The sequence below is a fragment of the Amphiprion ocellaris genome, chromosome 20, assembly GCF_022539595.1.
Source record: "Amphiprion ocellaris isolate individual 3 ecotype Okinawa chromosome 20, ASM2253959v1, whole genome shotgun sequence".
Lineage (NCBI taxonomy): Eukaryota > Metazoa > Chordata > Actinopteri > Pomacentridae > Amphiprion > Amphiprion ocellaris.
In genome coordinates, this window is record NC_072785.1 from 19,039,440 (window position 1) to 19,045,439 (window position 6,000).

A 6,000-nucleotide genomic window follows, 5' to 3' on the forward strand; every position below is an offset into this window, starting at 1 on the left:
TCACAGTCTTATGCTTTTGGTCACTACCCAGAGTTCATAGGCGAAGGTCGGAAAGTAGATCGATGAGTAAATCAGGAGCTTCGCCTTCTGGCTCAGCTCAATCTTCACTGTGATGGCCTGGAACAATGTACATTACAGCTCTGGTATAACATGGTACACTTACTGGGGATTCCACACCAATCAATCTGTCCATCTCAAGCTCCATTTTCCCCATCACTCACAGACAAGATCCCAAGATACTTAAACTTCTTTGCTTTGGGCAGCAACTCACCCTCAACCCAGAGGCAGAACTCCACTGCTTTCCAGCAGAGAACATGGCCTTGGAGGTGCCAACTGTCATCCTGGTAAATTCACACTTGGCAAACCACCCCAGTGTACGTTGAAGGTAAGGGTGTTATAAAGTTAACAGAACCACATCATCTGCAAAAAGCAGTGACGCAACTAAGGTTTCTAGACATGGACATCCTCCTCATCCTGGCTGCACCCTGAGGTCCTGTCTATGACAAACTATTTCACAGGAAAGGAGCAACCTTAGCGGATTCCAACACCCACTAAACACTTATTCAGAAGGAACTGGATTATGCAAACTGCTAAAATTGTATTTCCTCCTTTGGAGAAAAATGTGGTGAAGCATTATTCTTGTGCGCTCTGGCAGCCTGTGGTAGTGGTTGCTATCTGAGAATCAGCTATACAAAGACAATCATGACATCTCAAGAAGAAATGAGAATATACAAAACTCAACTACTAGTACTGTCTAAAAGCATTTATTACTACTTTCATAATTGCACACATATGTGATCATGTTCAAGCAGCTTAAACACAGTCAGCAGATGTTGAATGGAATCCTGTAACACAGAAAACATGGTTCCACTTCAGCCTCGTTGGTGGCCTCGTCCAATCTGTTTTGATCACGGCTCTACAAGAAACGTACGGAGGAGTTGTCAACAGTGCAGAATCACTCGGCTGCACATTCAGTTGTAGCACTTGGTCAAACACTGAAGTCTTGTTGTTTCAGGTGCTTGTTTCTCCTGATGTGTTTCCTCTTTGGTTGTTTTCTGATGTGATCCATGGCTGTTTCCACACAGACACAAAAAGGGCATCTTGCATTAATGCAGGACTTGTTTATCATAAATCAATGACTTGCAGGTTTCACAGCATCAGATGCAACATTTGAAATCTCTGTAGTGGACGCTACACATCTGCCTCTGTGCCTCGGTGTCTGACCTCAGCTCGGAACCTTCTCCTTAATTATAAACCCATAGCAGCTTGTTGTTGATCGTGGAAGAGGAAATGCAACCTTGGCAGTTCTCCAGTGCTCTGCTTCAGTTTGATGGGATTGCAACTGTCAGTTGTTATTATGCTGAGACTGAAAATGAAACATCCTTTAAGCTGACGAATGCTGAAGCATATACAGTTTCATCTGCACCTAATTACACTGATGAGACATTTGTATTTTAAAAATTAAAAACTGCCTCATGTAGAACATGGTGAGCAGATTTAATCACAATTGGATTATTTTGATATTTATTTGGGCTAACCTCATTAGAAAGATGGAATTTGACATGAATTCAAAAGAAATGTCTTCATTATTCACAGTTTTTACACCACCCAGTCATTTATTTAGTTACTGGTAATTCATTATTGTAATTGTACATGTGTTTAATTAGTTCCATTTATCTAGTGCACAAATGCTCCAGTAACTCATGTTGCATGTCTCCCTCTGTTTGCTACAGCTGTAAGAATGTAATGAATAATGTATTTTTAACCATCCAGATGTGACTGTTTAAAACCCATCTGGACCAAGATCCACATCACCATGTCCATTCAGTAAATACCGTACAGGAAGTGCAGGTACACAGCCTTTCACAGTATTCTGTCTGTTGTCGTGCTAAAAATAATACCCATGGAAGTCTGTGCAGCACGGGAACAGATGCAGAACAATCCAGTTAACGCAACATGGCATGAAGATATTTATTGAATTATTGGGCTTTTGAAGTACTACTTTATGCTGGGCAACTTGACCGCAGGGACATTTAGTAAGTTCACCATTTGGAGTGTTGGCTACACAGTTCACGCCATTCATCCACTGCACTACATGTGAACTTGAAAAACATTCAAAAACTGCAGATGCTCTCCACATGCAACTCTCACAAAAAACAATTAATCATTCTTTATTATTCTTACACTGATCCAGATATAATTTCCTTCCAGTCCTCAGCTGTTTTTGTATTTTTTAATAAGATGAAGATCTTTGGAATTACAGATATCATAATCTAGTATCCATATTGAACTTACTAAAATATTGAGGGGTTTGAGTAGAGTTGTTGTTTGAATGAAATGTCAATCACAGTTATCAATCAGTGGCAGCTCAGCAGACCTCACAGCCTTCTACAATCCTTCAACTCTTATTAATAAAGCAGCGGTTTCCAAAATGACCACCAGCAACCTCAGAGGTCTTAAAGTTAGTGACTGAGATCAGAATGACCCACTGAAAAATGTATTGACTTCGGGGTTCTAGAGAGAAGATGACATTTTTTAACTGGTGTCAGCTGGAGCAGCTGGCTACAACCTTAAGCCATGAAAGTTCAAGAGCAGCCATTGAGAAAGAAGCAAAACGTTTCATATCTGCTCTACTTTTGTGTAATGCAGACCTTTTTGTAAAGGTGATGTGCCATTGCGGGCTACTTGCATACTGTAATGAATGTAAAATGTAATTGTCTTTAGCTATACATTCCAACAAATAAATTAACAGACATAAATAAACATTTTTAAAAGAAAGCAGAACTGTGAGTAGTTGACAGTGCTAAATCAGCACAAGAATGAAAATTAAACCTTATAACTATTACCCGAGTTGTGATATATTTTGATATTGTCTCTGTACAGGTCTGTTACACTGTTCACACTTCAGCTTGTTTGATAGCACCTATCCAGGTTGTTTTCTCCTGATTAAATCCTTGCATGTGTTGCATCTACTCTCAGATGTATGTCGCTTTTGATAAAAGCACCCGCTAAATGAAATTATAGAATTGTTATGTTTCCTCAAAAGACACTCAAACTCAGCATTCCCAAAGAAAGTCAGCTGATGGTGCTGAACATTCTGAGCCACTCTCCCCAAAACTGAGATGCAAGTCAAAACCTCTCTTTATATAGTCTCCCAGGCAGGCTGATCACCAACAGCCCACAGCTGAGATCTACCTGATGAACAGGGTGAAATGTGATCTGGTGTTTGTTCAAGAAAAAAAAAAAAAACTTACGTATCAATCTATAACAGGTCCTTATACCAGTTATGTGTATCAACAGGGTAGAAAAACTCCTTGTCCTGTCACCTCCTGTTTAATATTAAAGCTGAGATTCAGTGGCATTTCCCTTTAAAGCCTACGAGTAAGCCAATAATCAATCCATAACTATGTCGAAGAAAAACAAACACTATGTCCTGCCATGAATCTTCAGCGCACGGAAGCCACACTGACTGCACGATGCAGATTTATGGAGTAATTAATGCCTGGAGAATTTCTCAAAATGAAAATGCATGAAGTGTGTGGCTGTGTTCTAGTGTGAATTCATGTCCTTGGCTAGAGAGGTCAGTACTTCCCTGTTATTATTAACCACAGCCATTGGTGTCTTCAAAGAAACGAAACGAAAAAAGGCGATAATTCATATTTTTCTTAATGTGACGCAAAGACCAAAACCAACAATGAACTGATGCCACTAAACAAGTATTATTTGTGTAGCCAGAGCCTGATAGAATGGATTTCTCTGTAAAATTCACCTCCACTGTTGTCTAAAGTTTAGTGAAACACATTAATCAGTCATATCTTCATCACAATGAATGCACACACTGTAGTTTATTTGTTTCTTTTTGAGTTAACACCACAAATAACGTCATACTACTGTAAATCTTCATTTGAGCACCAAATGTGTATTATTCCGCAGCTGAAAATAGTCCCTAACAAATACTCCATCTGTTCAGTTTAAATATTATTTGAAAAAAAATAACAACGCCAAGTTGTTTTTTGAGAATTTCGTGTTGCAGGTAATTACTGTTGAAATAATTCATATATAAGTACATAATTGGAGCCATTTTTAAAGGTTTTTACCTGCAGTAGGAACAAAAGGACTGGGGCCAGTGACAGGCAAGGAAAGTTGGAAAGTATTCAGAGATTAATAATCACATTGTTGTTTTTGATTTGCTGACAGTAAGAAAAACACAGAATAAAACCATTTTTCCTTCATAGAATAAAATTTGATATTCGTTTAGTGCAACTTTGCTAATTTCCAAATTAATCTTTTCAAGTAAAGGTCTATTTAGTAATTCTCCATGACAGTTACAAAAACATATCAGGGCAAAGGAAGTCTTTATTTTTCCTGAAATCTGCCATTACTTTGTATGCAATGCGTATCAAATGAGGAAAAGTGTTGGATGGCCTCTAAAGAAGAAAGCAGATTATCTTAAACTGAGATCTGTGTGGCCTTGAAAGGAAAGACGATACCAAGTGTGTTGCTGAAAGCTTCATACAGCCAGAAATTTGGAGCCTATCTTAATGCTATTGCATAACACTTTGAGTCATTCCAGACTGAGAATATGGGAGTTTCGGATGACATAACAGTGCCATCTAAAATTATTTATGACGGTTTTCGTTGGAGAAATATTATGTGAGAGTCGTTTGGATAGTAATGAACCTGTCACAGAGAAGGAAAATCATTTTCATTTCTTACAAAGAATGTGGGCCTTCATGACTGTTTAAAAAAGACTTCTCACCTCAGATCAGTCTGGGGGAAAGATCACAAGAGGTGGCCAAACCCTGACACTAGTGTGACTTCACAGGTGAAGTGACAGCAACCTCATTAACAGCTGCAATCACACTTTGTCTGAGTGTCTCCATGCATTTCTGAAGAATTTTCCACTTGACAGCATCTAGAAAGTCTAGTAAGAGGACAAAACTATGACCTGTCTGTTGCTGTTACGCCATTTCCAGGAACCTCTTTAGAACTATAAATTACAGTTGACTTCTGCAGCGCAAAAGTTGATAAGTGGCATTACTTATTATCCAGTAATGTCTGCAGTCAGGGATTGGTTTGAGTAAAGTAAAACACAGATGTGAAAAATGCAAATTTGAAAAATCCAGTTCGACTTTTATATAAGATGAAGTAAACTGAAGCACAGTTTCGGTAAAACTAAGAGCCAGAAATTGTCCTAGTACCTACAATTGCTCCATTTGGAATATAGCTTTAAATTTCTCTGTTATTTACTATAAAACACACACAGATGATTCACACAATCTGTTCCCTGACACAGACATTTCAACATGAATTTATTTTCCCAGAGTGTTTCACATTGCTGCCATTAAGATCCTACTGTGGCTACTCATTACTATTCAGGGATTGCAGGTCTATAACAAATGTACAGAATGGTATGTGAGGTCAAAAATATAGAATTTTTATATTTCCTTTGTGGTTAATGTCCTGTTCTTTGATGCTTTTATTCACTGCAATAATCTGCAGCAGACAAAGTGAGGATCGCCAGAGAGTATGATTCCACTGTAATGTCCAAAGCCTGTCAAGATTAGAATCTAAGGATTTATTTCTAAAGGAGGAAGTTCATTCAGTGCATCTAATGCTTTGCTAAAGTTGTGCTTTCTTTCTTGTATGCGCATTATTCTTTGGGGAGGTAATCCTCTGTTGAAATATAATTTATAACTTATAAAACTTATAAAAGGTAACTGATAAAAATCATCCGCAATATACAAAGAGGAGTCATATTAGCAGACGATATACTTAGTCTTCAAGTAAGTTTTAAAGAATCTTTATTCCTTTGTGCTAGATCACCAGTATCCCAGGCCAATATAAACACCCTCCCTTCACTTTCATTTACAACCAGAAATGTTGTGTAATTCAGTCACAACAATCAGTGATGCAGCTTATTTTCTGGATCCACGGATTTGCTAAAAATTTCTGTATCATTGCGAGATAGCATCCTACTACAAATCCACCACTGAGGAG